At 38.6% G+C, this 17278-nt stretch overlaps 1 long non-coding RNA gene across 1 annotated transcript in view; it reads left to right on the top strand.

Moving 5' to 3' along the window:
- LOC123480163 (uncharacterized) overlaps window positions 1-17008 on the top strand; it is a 31878-nt gene extending 14870 nt beyond the window's left edge. The window contains exons 2-3 of the long non-coding RNA XR_006656062.2: window positions 15363-15474; window positions 16802-17008. This is a non-coding gene — a long non-coding RNA (uncharacterized lncRNA). The remainder of the gene's footprint in view (window positions 1-15362; window positions 15475-16801) is intronic.
- Window positions 17009-17278: the final 270 nt, after the last annotated feature.

Below are 17278 nucleotides of genomic sequence, written 5' to 3'. Positions count from 1 at the left end.
TTACAGGGAAACAACAGTAGAGTGGGTGAAGTGGAGAATCAAATCAATGATTTGGAACACAAGGAAGAAAAAACAACCAACCAGAACAAGAAGAAGAAGAAAAAAGAACCCCCCCAAATGAGGATAGTATAAGTAGCCTCTGGGACAACTTCAAGAGGTCCAACATTCACATTATAAGGGTGCCAGAAGGAGAAGAGAAAGAGCAATATATTGGAAATCTGTTTGAAAAAATAATGAAAAAAAACTTCCCTAATTTGGTGAAGGAAATAGACATGCAAGTCCAGGAAGCACAGAGAGTCCCAGTCAAGATGGATGCAAAGAGGCTCCAAGACACATAATAATTAAAATGCCAAAGGTCAAACATAGAGAGAGAATCTTAAAAGCAGCAAGAGAAAAGTAGTTACCTACAGGGGAGTTCCCATAAGACTGTCAGCTGTTTTCTAAAAAGATACTTTTCAGACTATAAGGGATTGGCAAGAAATATTTCAAGTCATGAAAAGCAGGGACCTACAGTCAAATTTTTTCTACCCAGCAAAGTTACCATTTAGAATTGAAGGGCAGATAAAAAGCTTCCCAAACAAGAAAAAAAAAAATAAAGGAGTTCATCATCACCAAACCAGTATTGTACAAAATGTTAAAGGGACTTATTTAAGAAAAAGAAGATGAAAACTATGAACAATAAAATGGCAAAAATACATATCTATCTGCGATTGAATCTAAAAAGCAAATTAAGCAACAAGAAGAACAGAGACAGAATCATGGATACAGAGAGCGTTTTGATGGTTGCTAGGTGGGAGAGGAGTGTGGGGGAGTGGGTGAAGAGGTGAGGGGATTAAGGAGTTCAAATAGATAGTTACAAAATGGCCATAGGATGAAAAGTACCATATAGGAAATGGAGTAGCCAAAGACCTTATACACATGACCCATGGACATGAACAATGGTGTGGGGATTGCCTGAGGGAGTAGGGGTGCTGGGTGGAGTGGGGCAATGGGGGAACAATCAGGACAACTATAATAGCATAATCAATAAAATATAATTAAAAATAAATAAAAGTCAGTGAAAACATTAAAAAATATATAGGACCAGAAGTTTACCCATAATTCATTTATTTTAATACTAAACATTTTGCACCCAGGAAATCAGCACAGTTTTTTTGAATATATAAAATGTTGTAAGTTTAGCAGAGTATTAATGCTTTATTATACTAGGAATATTTAGTAAGAAGAAGTTGACTCTCTTAGACTTTCATAAACGTTGTTGGTTTTGGCAGACTTTCTGTGTTTCTGTTTAATGTCAAGCTTTATTAAAATCTGACTTTAACTGTTAGGAGGGTTTGGGGGGAGGAAATTTAAGGTATTGTAGCATTATAACATTTTCAAAAATTTCTTGAATCACTATTTAGTGTTAATTAATTCAGGGAAAACATGATAACTGAAATATATATTTTTGACTGAGATAGTCTACTTAACTATACCTCTGTATAAACTTCTAAGTACTATAGTTCTTTCAGCTTAAGCCTGCATTACTGAAATCTTGGTACAATGAAACCTCCCTCTTTCCTATATTGAGTGGGTAGAGCGGACAGTCAAATCTTTATTGCATGGCTGAACTCCTAAAATCAATCTGGACTAACACTTCTGACCCGGGCTCTATGGCTGTATGCATGTATATAAACAGAGACCTCCAATGACGCACATCCCCAGATGCCTACCTCAGTCTGGCTTTAGAGTCCCAGGTGCACTAAACCACAGTTCATGAAAGGAAAAACTTTGATGCTTGTGTGTTTAATGTTTCCCAGTGTCTATTCTGACATCTCCTACAGCAGGGCAAAGTATTGCTCCCAGATTTGGCCCAGGACCAATTGCCACAAATCTTCCCTCCCTTCTTTCTGGTTCACTCATACCCAAAGGGCTCAGGTTAAAAGCCATTTTCAGTATTTAGTGTAGCTTTTTCTTTTGGTTAAGGAATGGACATTTAGAAGAGAGAAACCACTACATGAGATCATAACTGCTGAAAAGTGCTGATGTGCTGAAAAGTGCTGAGTGTACTCAAAAGCAGCGAGAAAAGGTCCTGAGGAGCAGGGGAAGGGAGGACGACTGTAATGAGAGGGCAGGACTGGAAGGGGAGTCCCAAAGTAGAAGTTGAGTTCTCCAAGGTTAAAGTTGAAGAAGACGAGGAGAAAAGGTACATGGAAGAACATTTAGAGAGAAAGGGAATAACTGGAAACTTTCCTGACACTCTTTGTCTTCCTTAGGAAGACATTCTCTGTGAGAAGACAGTCACCAGGAAGATAGCTGAGAAGAGAGCAAGGAACAGCTGAAGCTCAAAGGCTGAGTGCTGACGGAGAAGGATCGAAAGACAAAGAGGAGGGATAATGGCCTTGCAGTGTTAGCAAGACACTATGCTAACCTAATGGTCATAAGCAGCAGTGGTCCATATTTCATATTTAAGAAAAAGAATATAAAATTAGCAATATAGAGTATGTATAAAAGTAAATATTTAGACCAAAAAAAGAAATCACAACAAACTGAAACCGGAAAAGACACTGGAGTTCAGGCTGCCTGTCACTACCAAACCCAATAAGCAATGACAGTGATTGAATCTTTACAGGCGCTTTATTCAGATGGCCAGTGACCTGAGAAGATGGTGGGTTCATACCCTAACAGCCCATCTTCTCTTCTCTTTCCAGGCCAAGGTTTTTATAGCAGGGAATAAACAAGGTGCGGTGAGGGGTTTTGAAATTCAGGGAGGGTCAGGTAGAAGAAACTGCAACATCCTGTCCTGGGCAGTTAGCTGTTCCCAGGGGCAGGTGGTGTTTGCCCCTCCCTGAAACACAATGGCCTGTGTGCCTCCACTTGTCCCCAGGAGGTAATCTTTAGCAGTGCCCCTGGAGGTTGACTGTTTTCCCAGGAGCCAGTATGGGCCTTATCTGTAGTTTCTGAAAACAAAAGCTTTAACATATACATTACTTGCTAGGCTTATAACTATTTACCTTAAACTAAAATTTTCCAACTCTTTAGTCCCATATCAAAACCACAATTTGCATTTGCTATTTGACAAAAACATACAAGCACAGGAACCTGTTGCCAGGGTTCCTCTTAAGGCTTGGAAAGAACCTTTGCAAGAGAAGTGATTAAAGCTTCATTAGCTTCATGGCAAATCCATCTCTGGTCACAGGATATGAATGGCACTAGAGTACACCCAACACAACATTGATTTCAGACAGCATCTCAAAGGAGCTTTTGTGGAAGAAGAGGATGGATGCCTTTAAACACTGGCCTCAAAATGTTCAGAATGCACTCAGAACAGCTTTAATTTCTGTTTTTTACAAAGCTTAAATAAGAACATGCATATAAAGTTGCTTTAAAAACTTATAAATTTCTTCCCAAATGTTAGATTTTTTCCTTGCTTTATGAAAAACCCATTATATCTCAATCATTTGTCAAATTTATTTAAGACTTCAATGAGCCTTTTTGTTTTTACACTGTATAAGCTCCTTAAAATTTCATTTTATAATTGCTATGTAGAATTACCTTTTATTTTCCTAAAATATCATTTATTCAGCTATGTTTTCCATATTTGAGAAAACAATATTATTTTACTCATTATTTTAAAATAATTCACCTTCAGCTTTTATTTTTGTACACTAAAGTTTTAATCTTTTCTTTTGGTAACTCCTTAATTTCTTTAATAATGTATATTTCTCACCTTAGTGCTTTTTTCTAGATTGACCCTTGTGTTTCTTAAGGTGCCTGACCAGAACTACAGCCAATGGTGAATGAAAGAAAATGGCATAGTTTTATCAACCATTTGTGTTTGTGTGTGGTTTTTAGTCCCCTTGTTTATATATGCTTAGCATTTGGTTAGTTGTTGGCAATAATTGGCAGATTTTTTTCAGTTTGATATCTTTTATTTTATTTTTAAAAATTTAATTGTTACTGTATTTTTTTCATTATTGTTTAGTCCCCCTATATCCCCTCCCACCCCCACTCTCTGGCAATCCATGTCCATGAGTCCTTTTTCCTTTTTGCCCAATCCCTCTACCCCCTAACACCCCATGCACCCCACTAGCTGTCATCTGCTCTCCATCTATGAGTCAGTTGGGTATGTCTTTTAGATTCCCCTTAATAGCAGTTAATTAGGATCATAGGAAAATTTAATCAGAATAAGCCAGGATGTGGAGGAAGTTTGGAATAGTGGGAAAAGGTATTCAAAGTACTAGAGAGAATTGATGAATAAAGCAGACAAAAGTTGATAAAAAGAAATAGGCTTACAAGCTGAAAGATGCATTTAAGAAACCCAGAACATGGAGCACTGGAGCACTAGTTAATTGACAAGGTAAGAATTTGTGGCTGTAGAAAAAAAGCAGGACGTTAGGACATAAGGTTAATATACATAATGGGGGTGGATCTGTACCTTGTAATTAGGTCAAGGTTTTCTCATTTGATGAGTGACAAGTGTGGAAAGGAATAGGTCTGGTTGAGATGATCAACTAGAAAGAACTCGTGAGGTAGAGATTAGAGGAGCAGTTCCCATTCTTCTCTGCACATTACAGTTACCTGGAGAGTTTTAAAACACGTCAGCGCCCTGGTCTCCCTGGCCAATTGGATCAGGATCTGGAGGTGGACCTAGGCATTGGTGGGTTTTGAAAAATTATCAGGTGATTTTTGCATGCATTCAGAATTGACAATTATGAATAAGAGCCATGGTTCTAAACTGGAGAAGTTTTTATAGTCCTGCTGGTCCAAGGGACCTCTTTCCTTGCCAATTAAATCAACTTAGGGGCAAGATCTACATATTATCAGTTTGTAAAATTTCCTAGGTGTTTACAATGTGCAAACAAGTTCAGGAGTCATTGGATTAGAGAGGTGTGTCCTGTGATATACTATGCTTCACGCATGGAGTGAAATTACGTTGTGTGATAGCCATTGTGTATTAAAATCATACTTTCAGCCTTGAAGTTTAAGTCACTGACAGGAATCCAGATACTATTGTTTGTCTTTGTTCTGAAGTGCACACTTCTAATTTAACAAAATTAGAATAACAGAAGTTTGAAAACTGGAAGAGACTTTAGAGAAGAAGTAACCCACCTCCTCTTTGTATACCTGAGAAAAAAGAGGTCCGGAAAGAATAGTGGAATTTTTCACAACCACTTGGGTAGTTACTAACAGAGTGGGTTTCTCTAACAAATTTTTTTTCAATCTTTTGCCACAATATTGGCTACATTAAGACTCTCAGTTCTAAGATTCCAAGATGGCTGCAGAATGGGTGGAAGCTGCACTCACCTCCTGCCAGCGCCAGACCAGATTTACAACTAAATTACAGAGCAATAAACCTGAATAACCACCTTATGTCTAGCTGAACAGAGGTATTATAACCAAGGATTAACAGAAGAAGCCACATAGAGACTGGTACAAAGGGTGGAGACACGAAAAAGTCTGGCCCTCACACCCACAGGCCACAGCTGAAAAGCCAGAGATACCTCAGCTGCAAAGCCCCTCACCCTAGGAGTGTGGGGTCTCAATCCCATTCTGGGATCCTTACCCCAGAGCACCAGAGGACATACAGATGGCCTATAGACATATGAAAAATGCTCAATGTCACTAATCATCAGAGAAATGCAAATTAAAGCCACAATGAGCTATCACCTCATGCCTGTCAGAATGGCTATTATCATAAATCCATAATGACAAGTATATGTGAGGTTGTGGGGAAAAGGGCACCCTTGTGTACTGTTGGTGGGAACTCAGATTAGTGTAGCCACTGTGGCAAACAATATGAGAGTTCCCTCAAAAAATTAAAAATGAAACTGCCTTATGACTCAGCAATTCCACTTCTAAGAGTGTATCCAAAGAAACTCAAAACACTAATTTGAAAGACAATATGCACCTTTTTGTTTGCTGCAGCATTATTTACAACAGCTAAGATTTGGAAGCAGATCAAGAGCTCATTAGTAGACAAGTGGATAAAAAAGTTGTGGTAAATACAAGGTGGATAAAAGACTTAAATATAACTCGTGACACCATAAAAGTCCTAGAGGAAAACATAGGCAGGAAAATCTCAGACATTCCATGCAGCAATATTTTCACCAATATGTGGGACATAAAGGAAAGAATAAACAAATGGGACCTCATAAAATTAAAAAGCTTCTTCATGGCTAAAGAAAACATCATTAAAATGAAAAGAGAACCAAATGTATGGGAAAACATATTTGCCAGTGATACATCAGACAAGGGTTTGATCTCCAAAATATATAAAGAACTCACACAACTCCACTCCAGGAAGACAAACAACCCAATTAAAAAATGGGCAAAAGACATGAACAGACACTTCTCCAAGGAGGACATACAGAGGGCCCAGAGACATATGAAAAGATGCTCAGCATCTCTAGCCATCAGAGAGATGCAAATTAAAACCACAACGAGATACCACTTCACACCAGTCAGAATGGCCAACATAAACAAATCAACAAAGAAATGTTGGAGAGGATGCAGAGAAAAGGGAACCCTAGTGCATTATTGGTGGGAATGCAGACTGGTACAGCCACTGTGGAAAACAGTATGGCATTTTCTCAGAAAACTAAAAATGGAACTGCCTTTTGACCCAGCAATTCCTCTGCTGGGATTATATCCTAAGAGCCCCGAAACACCAATCCAAAAGAACCTATGCATCCCAGTGTTCATAGCAGCACAATTTACAATAGCCAAGTACTGGAAGCAACCTAAGTGCCCATCAGCAAATGGGTGGATCAAAAAACTGGTACATTTACACAAGGGAATTCTACGCAGCAGAGAGAAAGAAGGAGCTCGTACCCTTTGTGACAGCATGTATAAAACTGGAGAGCATTATGCTAAGTGAAATAAGCCAAGTGGTGAAAGACAAATACCATATGATCTCACCTTTAACTGGAACCTAACCAACAAAACAAACAAGCAAGCAAAATATAGCCAGAGTCATTGAAGTTAAGAACAATCTAAAAATAGCCAGAGGGGATGGAGGAGGGGACAGTGGGGAGAAGGGTTTTCAGGAACTACTATAAAGGACACATGGACAAAACCAAGGGGGAGGGTGGAAGCAAGGGAGGGAGGTGGGTTTGGGTGGGGTGGAGGGATGGGGAGAAAATGCAGACAACTGTAATTGAACAATAAAATAATTAAAAATTAAAAATTAAAAAATAAAAGCTGTTATATTAAAAGTAAAAAAAAACTATGTTAGATTTACTCAATGGAATACTACTCAGCCATAAAAAAGGAAATCTTACCTTTTGCAACAACATGGATGGGCCTAAAGAGTATTCTGCTGAGTAAGTTAGAGAAAGACAGATGCCTGATACTTTGCAGCAGAAAGAAAGAAGGAGCTCTTACCCTTTGTGACAGCATAGATGGAACTGGAGAGCATTATACTAAGTGAAATAAGCCAGGAGGTGAAAGACAAATACCATATGATCTCACCTTTAACTGGAACCTAACCAACAAAATAAACAAGCAAGCAAAATATAACCAGAGACACTGAAACTAAGAACAAACTGACAGTAACCAGAGGGAAGGTGGGAGGAGATAATGGGTGGAAAGGGAGAGGGGTTTTCAGGAACAACTATAAAGGACACATGGACAAAAGCAAGGGGGGCTGGATCAGGAGAGGGAGGTGGCAATGGTTGGGGTGGGGCGAGTGGTGGGGGGTAAATGCAGACAATTGTACTTGAACAACAATAGAAAAGAAAAAAAAGAAAAAAGAAAAAGCCAAATGCCATATGATTTCACTTATATGTGGGATCTAATGAACAAAATAAACTAACAAACATACTCATAGTTATTCAGAACAAACTAACAGTTGTCAGAGGGGAGAGGGGTTGGGCGGCTAGGTGAAAAATGTGAAGGGATTAAAAAAAAGAAAACACAGACAACACTAGTGGTGATTTCCAGAGGGAAAAATGGGTGGGGAGAGGTGGAAGGGGTGAAAGGAGGGATAAATCGTGGCAGAAAGAGACTTGACTTTGGATGGTGAACACGTGATGCAGTGTGCAGATAATGTGTTATAGAGTTGTACACTGAAACCTGTGTGGTTGTATTAACCAATGTCACCCCAATAAATTCAGTAACAAAAAGAAAAAACTCTTAGTTCTGAAATGATAAACACTGTAAGGGATATGACTTAATTTATCAAATCTACAGCTCATATGGACAGAGTTAATGTGAACTTGTCCACAAAGCTCTAGAACACTAGAAGTACAAGTTACCCTCGAGGATGACAAAGTTTATTTTAAAACAAATAAATTAAACCATTTTTTAATAAAAGGTTAATACCCAACATGGCATTTGTAAAGTTACTGGCCATGAGAACCCTTCAAACCAAGGAGACAGCTATTGCGTAGCCATTCTGTTTTATTTAGGGTTGGGGGTAGAGGATTAGACCTGAGAGAATACTTAGTTTTCTTAAGGTCTAAGCTAAACTGTTAAGAGGAAGTTTTGCAATCAGTACTTAGACCCTCAATTTTGTGGCTCTCACATGTTTTCATATCCTCTGAGTTGGTCAGTCCAATTTCTGACCTAACCCAACTTTGAAGAAATCAGAACCAAAGCAGGTCTCTTGGGGGGATGAAGTTAACTGCATATAATTATATTGTGTTTGTTAAACGTGCACACTTCCCTGTGTGTTCATGAAATTATGTTCCAGTATATGATTTTCGTAAAAAATATACTCCCCTCACCCCAACCCCAGGTGATAACCTTTGGTAGGGACTCTGTCTCCAGCTATTTCCTGGCTAATATTCTTGCTAGTGGCGATGGTGAATACACTGGAGCGTGTTGATCAAGCCTAAAGGTGACCTGAAGGAGGAAAAGTGAATAGGTTAGATCATAACATTGGGATTCAGAAAGGTTTCCATGGGTTGAAATGAGTGACCAAAATCTAAGCAGATGCAATTCAGTGGGGAGAGAAGAATGCAAGTCCTGTTCTTGGACAAAGGGCACAGACAGGAAGAACACTCCTCCCGTTGAAGCATTTGAATGGTTGTTATTGAAGAAGGTTTCTGAGTTTGAGGCCCAGACAGCATCTATAGGCCTTAGGGATCTGAAATGCTCCAGAAATTGACTGTAAGCCTTTTGTGCATGTCTACAGTCTACTTTGTTTTTCTGGTGATACTGCTTATAATTTTTATTCGATTCTCAAAATAAGAAAAATCAGAGTAGACCTAAAGGTTGTAATTGGGGAAAATAAAAGGAAGCTTCAGACAGATTTTATCTTAATGTGAGGAAGAAACTTCTCAGTTAAACTGTCCAAAAATGGAATGAACGCTCCTGGGAGGTCTCAAATTTCCAGACCATTTGGCAAGAATAGTTAAGCAACAGATGGGTAGTTGAAATGTTTTTATGTTCCTAACAAGCCACTGTGCATGTAGAGAGCATGCCTGAATACAACTGATGTGGATACTGCTAGAGTTAGGAGGTCTCAGCATTGAGACCTTGAACCACACAGGCTGTGAAAGGAATTGCAGGCAACGGGGGTGCCTCCTCCAGACAGATCCTGGGTCACAGATTGTTAGATGAAAAGGTACCTTGTGGGTTTGTTTTGCCTTTGAGTCTAGGGGAAGGACTTACTCCACACGAAGTTGATTTATGGTGCCTGGCAGACAAAATGCCCACTAAGTGTTACTACAAAGAAGAAGGTAGAGAAATATAGAGGGTGAAAATATAGTGGTTAAAGCTTGGACTGTGGAGTCCAGGACTGACTTTCACTCCTGAGTCCACATTTACTAGTTGTGGGTGGCCTTAGAGAAGTTACCCAGCCACACTGTCCTTCGTGTCCTCATCTATAAAATGAAAATGACAGTAATACCTACATTATAGGCTATAGAATCAAGTAAACGTGAAAAGTCATGTAAAGAATTAAAAGCTGTGATTTTAAAAAGTTAGCTACCGTATTCTTTCGGACCATAAGACGCACCTAGGTTTTAGAGGAGGAAAATAGGAAAAAAAAATTTTGCTCCACCTCTGCAACCCATCCCCCAGCCCCACCCAGCAAGTAAGCTACATTCGGACTATAAGATGCACTTTTCCCCCCAAATTTGGGAGAAAAATGGGGGTGCATCTTATAGTCTGAAAAATATGGTATATGATTGTTGTTATTTCTATTGGTTGAAGGTATTTGAATGGTATTAAAAACTGTCATTTAACCACAGCTTTTTTACTCATCTACTAATGGGCACTTGGGCTATTTACAGATCTCAGCTATTGTAAATAGCACTACAATGAACATAGAGGTGCATAATGGAATACTACATGGCGATAAAAAGGGAGGAAACCTTTTGGGACAGCATGGATGGACCTGGAGATTATTAGGCTGAGTGAAATCAGCCAGTCAGAGAAAGACAAATACCATATGATCTCACTTACATGTGGAATCTAACAAACAAAATAAACTGACAAACAAAATAGAAACAGAGGCATGGATACATGGTTCAGCCTAATAGCTGGCAGAGGGGAGGGGGGACGGGAGGACTGAATGATAAGAGGGTGAAGAGATTCGCCAAAAAACATATCTACATAACCCATGGACACAGACAACAGTGTGATAGTGGCCAGAGGGAAAGGGGGGCAGGGGCTGGGCGGGCATGGGAAAAGGGAGGTCATATGGGGACATTTGTAATAGTGTCAACAATAAGAAATAAAATTTAAGAAGCTGTCATCTATTCGCTGTGTGATACAGGGAAAATTCCTTAACCTCCCTGCTTTATGTTTCCTAACTATAAAATGGTGACCACACTTACTTTAGATAAAGATAACATCCCGTTGAATACTGCCCTTACGAACTAACAGAGTCCAAATATCCTGAAAGGTCTTACTTAGGAAGCAGAGTTCAACAATAATTTACAAATTTTGGGTTGCATTAGTATATTAGTTCTTCCTTTGGGAGCAGTGCTTTAGGTTGTCTTGAAATCATTGGCAAGGTGTATGGACCCGCCCCATCGTCAGGCGTTGTTAGAGCCTCAGCCATGTTTTGAGCCTGCTGAGTCTAGAACTTCACCCAAAACTTCAAATTCAGACTGTGTAGGAAGTATTATCTTTTGTATCTGTAGATTTCAAGGGCTTTATAATAATTCCCGATTTAGCCCCCCGGCCAGAATTGGGATTCCCACAACTAGAGAGGAGCTCTGCCTCCCAAGCGCCGCAGAGCCTTGAACACATCCTAGCAGATGACAGACGCCTCTGCTTGAGTGGTTTTCACCAGGGAGCGCCCTGCCAGCTGGCTAGGGAGATTCATCATGCGTTGTAGTCTGTTTATAAAGTTTTCCTTCTGTCTTAAAAAGAAGTCTTGTGTGTATGTATTTAATGCGTAAGAATGTATAACCTTTAATTATAACTGGTGAAGCCTCATATGAAAGGTAATGAGTTTTTGCTTTTAAATTTAACTTCAGTGCTAAATTAGAAGTATGGGCAAACACCCCTAATACAGCCGCATTGGTTTGGACTTTGCTACTGGGATGTTTGTGATCATTGGTGCCAATGTGCAAACTAAGTCATCTTCTTCATAACATAAATTAATAGCCTACCTAACCACTTAAGAGGCTTAAACAAACTGGCTTTTAAGTACTTTTTAAACAACTAGCAAAATGCTCATTATAACTTAATCCTCTTATGTATTCATTGCATCTTTTTTTTTAGAGGAATCAGAGACTTAAAAAGTTGACAAGGACAACCTTCAAATCTGAGTTCTTGGCATTCTTTGAAAGGGTTTTTATCAGGCGCATGTCTTCAGCCCAGACTTCTGGGGTTTTTTGTTGTTGTTTTGTTTTGTTTTCCCAGTTACCTGCCATGTCCTGCTTGGGTGCTGTTTTAATTAATTATTCATGCAAAGTATTTGAACCTCATCTGTACTGGTTGGAAGATGTCAGATTTTCCTCAGGCAGTTCAACTGCCAGTTGGATGTCTGGGAAATCTGCCTTCTGTTTGTGTGTTGTGTTGGAAGTGAAGTAGTCAGGAAGAAGATAGCCCCTTATGTGACATGACTTTCCTTCACTACCAGGAGACATCCCAAATTAGGAGCCCCCCCAAAGCAGACTCAATAGTCGAGAGCTGTGTGAGAAAGAAGTCCGAGTCCCAAACCCCATCTCTTCTCTCTCAGCCCACAAGCTCATCGAGCCTCTGCTTCTCTTGTGTATTCAGCAGTCCTTTCAGAAGAGCTCCATGCTTTAAATTCTCACCCTTTCCACATGTTGTTTCCTACAGTAAAAGAACTATCTAAGGACCATTTCTAGAACATTTTATGATCAAGAACAGAGGGGGTGTGACTTAGTCAAACTTGTAGTTACAAACTTTATTCAATGTTGAAGTAATTTGAATTTATGACTGAAGTCCAGTTTTCAGATAACTATTGAACAGGGAGAATGAGCCCCTCCCCTTTTCCTGTGCCCCTAAAAATCTAACAGTATTGACTGCATCCAACACTGTCAGCCAGGTCACATCCCCATGCTTTTGCCCTCACAGATCCTAACTCCACATGGGAGGGATCTTCAAGGCCTTTTCAATGAAGACTCAGCTTGAGCATCGCTTCTCATATACCGCCCCATGTAGGTGACTCCTTCACCACCATGTAATTAATTCATGTTCCTCTCATACAGTCATCTTTGCATGCTTCATCTATTTCCCTGATTGGATCCTTCACCAGAATGTCTGCTCTAAAGCAGAGTGCATTTTGGGTTATCACATCCAGCACAGCGCCTGGCTAGAGAGAACATGTCCCTAATGTATGATTGCAGCATGAAGAAGGTTGTAGCATGAAGAAGGTTGTAGCATGACTGAGAAAATTAAAGGCAGCAGACTATTTTATAAAAGATGAGCAGAATTAGTGAAGAGTCCAGAAGTTACAATCTTAAGAGGGTCATTGTTAATCAATTACTCTGAAATGAAAGAAGGGAAAGTGAAGGTTATTTCAAAATAGGTAAAATTTCATAAATGATTATGCTCGTCAATAAACAACTTATCAGATACCTAGTCAGAATTAATGCAAAATACAAATAGTAAAAGCTTTGTTGCTTTTTAAAAACAGATGTGTTTTATTACTTTTAAGTAGATAGCATATCTCATACTAGGCTTTAAAAATGCTACCTGGTAGAGATTCTTCTTCATTTTAACATAGCAATTTGGCAGGAACTGTCACAGCTTTTTAAAACTATTTCTGTTAAAACACTACTTATGATCTGAAACAAAAGAATAAATTATATACTGACACTGGAATCATTATTTTTAGAAATTTCATAGGAACAAAATGGTTTGTTGTAATTTAAAAGCTGAAAGTAAAATAAACAAAATCAGAATAAAACTCTACATAATTATGACCATGACTGGTTAGAATTTGTGAACTGCCTGAATTAATAACGTATTTAAATACAAATGTAATTTTATTACTTTCAAATAGGATCTGGACCTAGGTTAGCGGCCTTTCACTAGAGGTCCTGCTGTAAGGACTGTCCAGGAAGGTCAGCAACTCTGTGAGCTGATCAGTGTGGCACCGAGTCACCTCACCATTGGAGTGTTTCCACAGACATATACTCACTCCAAACTTTAATGCAGCTTATACATTCAAGTAAAAATTACACCTGAAATTATTTAGTCTATTGATTTTCTTCTTAAAGATGTGCAAAGGGAAATTTTAAAATCAGCCCATTTCTAAATCATCTCAAATTTTCAATTAGAGAAAAGATTGAATCAGTGAGAAATTAGTCATTTTTTAAAATTGCTTAAAAGATTTTACTTATTTATGTTTAGACCAAGGGGAAGGGAGGGAGAAAGAGACAGAGAGAAACATCAATGCGTGGTTGCCTCTTGCACATCCCCTACTGGGGACCAGGCCTGCAACCCAGGCATGTGCCCTGACTGGGAATCAAACCAGTGACCTTTTGGTTCACAGGCCAGTGCTCAATCCACTGAGCCACACCAGCCAGGGAAGAAACTGGTTATTTGAAAAGTTGAATGTGTGTGGGGCCAGAGGGAGAGGTACTTGAAACCATAATTTTTCACTTATTCATAAATGCAAGTTGATTCAAAATTATTTTTAATGCATTTCTATAAAGATGGGAGTGCCAAGATATGGAATTTTAATTAACTAAATTTCAAAATTGCAAGTTCTAATTAGTAACTCAGATCACAAAGTGCTCCCATGTTGCCAGCATCTCTATAGCAGGATTCTTTCCCTTACAGTTCTCAGAAATGATTGCTGAGACTTGTGACTGGCTTAGTAACTGGCATGCTGACCTGAGACAGAGTGAAATGAAAATAAAAGATTCTCCAATCATATGATGTTTGGATTAGAAAATGACACATATGCATGTTTCAACTGTGAGTTTTATAAATGGCACAACTTGAGTTGGGCTTGCAAAAAAATAAATGTAGAAAAATAAAGGGCAAGTGAAGGATATTCATCCTCTAGGAAGGGGTGGTAATGGCAGGTGGAGAGAGTAAAGATACAGGGAGGACCTTACTTTGTCTTACAATTTAAGTCCTGCATCTGGTTTTGAAATTCCTGTGCTTCTTGAGTGTAGCTGATTTCACAGAGTATATAACCTTTCCATCTGGCCAATCTGGCTTGAGCCCACGGTGGGCAGGGAACTTACTGACCTCCAGTTCTGTTGGGAAAATTGAGGCATTTAAGGTGATTTCTACCCTCTTTTTCTCCACTGGAATGATCCCAAATATTTTCAGTTTCTCTGCACATCTTTATTCTAGTCATCTGCTCATTCTAATTGTATGACTTTATCTCCTAAGTCATAAAATAAAGCCCATTTATTTCCTTTCTCTATTCTTCCAGCATTAATAACCTTAGCCAGCACTCCCTCCTCTCATCCTGTCTCCTTTCCGCCTTAGGATTTTGTTTCAGCCAGTGGTAGCTTCACATTCTATGCTTTGTCTCTTCCCTCTTAAAAAACAAACCAAAAAGACTAAAAGATTTTCCCTTGTTTCTGCCTCCACCTCCACTACTGCTTTATGTGTCTTCTTCCTTTTGGCACCAAAATTCATATGAGTTTGTCCATGTTTGCTGTCTTTAATTACCTGATTTCTCTTTTTAAATTGACTTCTATCACCACAACTCCTGAGAAAATGCACTTATTGGGATTACTAGTAACTTCTATAGTTGACAAGCCCAGAACCTCTCTTTAATCCTCACCTTCCTCGATTTCTTTGTAACGACAATACTATTGATCTTTTTTTTTTTTAGTTATCTTTCTACCTTTCTTACTCTTCCTTCTCAGCTTCTCTTATTCTTTCTGCTTCTGACCCTTAAATCTTTCTGTTCACCCAGGATTTCCTTGGCATGGCTTATTCTCAATATTCTCTCCCTGAGTTAGTCATTCCATCTATTTTCACAGTGTCAACAGTTACCAATAACAACTCTATTCCTCCTGCACTGAGTCCTCTTTGAACTCCATTTATGTATCTGTGACAGCACCTTTGACATCTATATGGCCATGGACAATTGATGTAAGTTTTTGGACTTTCAGATTTTTTTTTTATCTATAAAATGTTGCTGTAAGATTAAATAATAGAACATTTCTTGTCATGTCCTAGGAATAATAGAAGCAAATGACAATTATTCTGATTACTAATAAATGTTTTGCTGAATAGTGAAGGTTAAAAAGTAGCTCTAGTAAGTGTGCTGGAGATAGTTGTAGAGGAAGCTGGAATAGAAGATGTCAAAGAAGGGAAGCACCCCATTTTGCTTACAGATGAACTAATGCTATGGAATAAATGCAGAATGTCACTATGCTTGTGACAAATGTACCGACTGGCAAAATTCAGAAAGCATAATTAGCCCCAAGCTAAGCAGTGTAAAATGTTTGGTATTCTTTTATTTAAATAACAGCATTCTCCTAATAAAAACATTGCCTTGAATTTTCTTTTGGTGAATGAGTGTTTTCCTTAAATGTATGCATTTAGATGCATGTATTTAGAACTAGTAATCAAGTAACAAATTTTATATTGTCTATAATCTACATAGTACAGATTGAACTATGTTGAAGATACACTTTGTGACTTTTTACATTGAACCTCAAGTATTATAAAACTTCCCTCACTCATTGATTTAACAAATCTTTTTTGCATATTTCTCTGTGCCACTAGAGTTGCATGGTGGTGCCAATTATTATAAGACACAGATGCTTGCCTCGAGAAGTTAAAAAAAAGAGCTGTATAACTACAAAATACCCATAATAGACACATACAAGGTTAGGTAAGAAAGTAGATCATTTTGCTCAAAGCAATAAGACTGGGGTTTGCCCTCCTTGGCCAAGTTGCTTCAACAGCTCAGGAATGGTGAGTGATAAGGCATCTGTCCCAGATGTCTCTCTGGGTCCACGTCCTCAAAGTCTGTGGTCAAGTTGCTTCAACAACTCAGGAATACTGATACAGCGTCTGGCCCAGATGTCTGCTCCTGGGCCAGTGTCCTCAAATAGATTGTGTCTTCACTCAAGACACAATCTGCCACATTTCCTTTCTCCTCACCATCAACACTTCCTCTTTCTACGTCTTATTCCCATGGACATGGTCTTGCTATTTCACTAAACCATCCATGACTCACTTAACTATACTGGCTCTTGAGTTAGTCACTTCCAGAACCTTAGATCTGATCTGAGAATTTTAGAATCTGTGGTTTGAATGTTCTGATCTCAGGTCTCAGGATAACCTTTGAAGATTTGTAGATGTTGAATAAGATTAATGTATTTGGTTGGACAGTTTACTTGATTAATCATAAAACTATTTGAAGGATAATCTGGACTTTTAAAAAAATATTTTATTTTTTTATTTTTAGAGAGAGAGGAAAGGAAGAAGAAAGAAGGAGAGTCCTGGCCTGCAACCCAGGCATGTGCCCTGACCAAGATTTGAACCGGCAACTTTTTGGTCTGCATGCTCTTGCTCAATCTACTGAGCCACACCAGCCAGGGCAGATAATCTGGACTTTGAAAGTTAGAGGCTAAAATGATTATTTCTTTCATTATTAAAAAGTTTAAGAATGAAATGGTATATCTTCAAATGTTTGATTAATTGAATCAATGAATTAGATGTGATAAGTTCAAGATAAAACTTGGAGAAAAAAATGAGTATTTTATTCTTGAACGGGTCTAATAGAAAATAAATCAACACTCCTTGTATTTTAATCAGGACTTACTGCTTTTTGGTACTTGTTCCCATGAACGAACATCCTCTTGTGAAGGAAGGGCCAATGTTTCCTTCCTTTCCAAGAGAACTGATTACAGTGACTGTTTCTATTTTGGTAAGAATGTAAACA

Source organism: Desmodus rotundus, chromosome 2, assembly GCF_022682495.2.
Source record: "Desmodus rotundus isolate HL8 chromosome 2, HLdesRot8A.1, whole genome shotgun sequence".
In the NCBI taxonomy this organism is placed as follows: Eukaryota; Metazoa; Chordata; class Mammalia; order Chiroptera; family Phyllostomidae; genus Desmodus; species Desmodus rotundus.
This window is presented reverse-complemented; position numbering and strand designations above follow the sequence as displayed.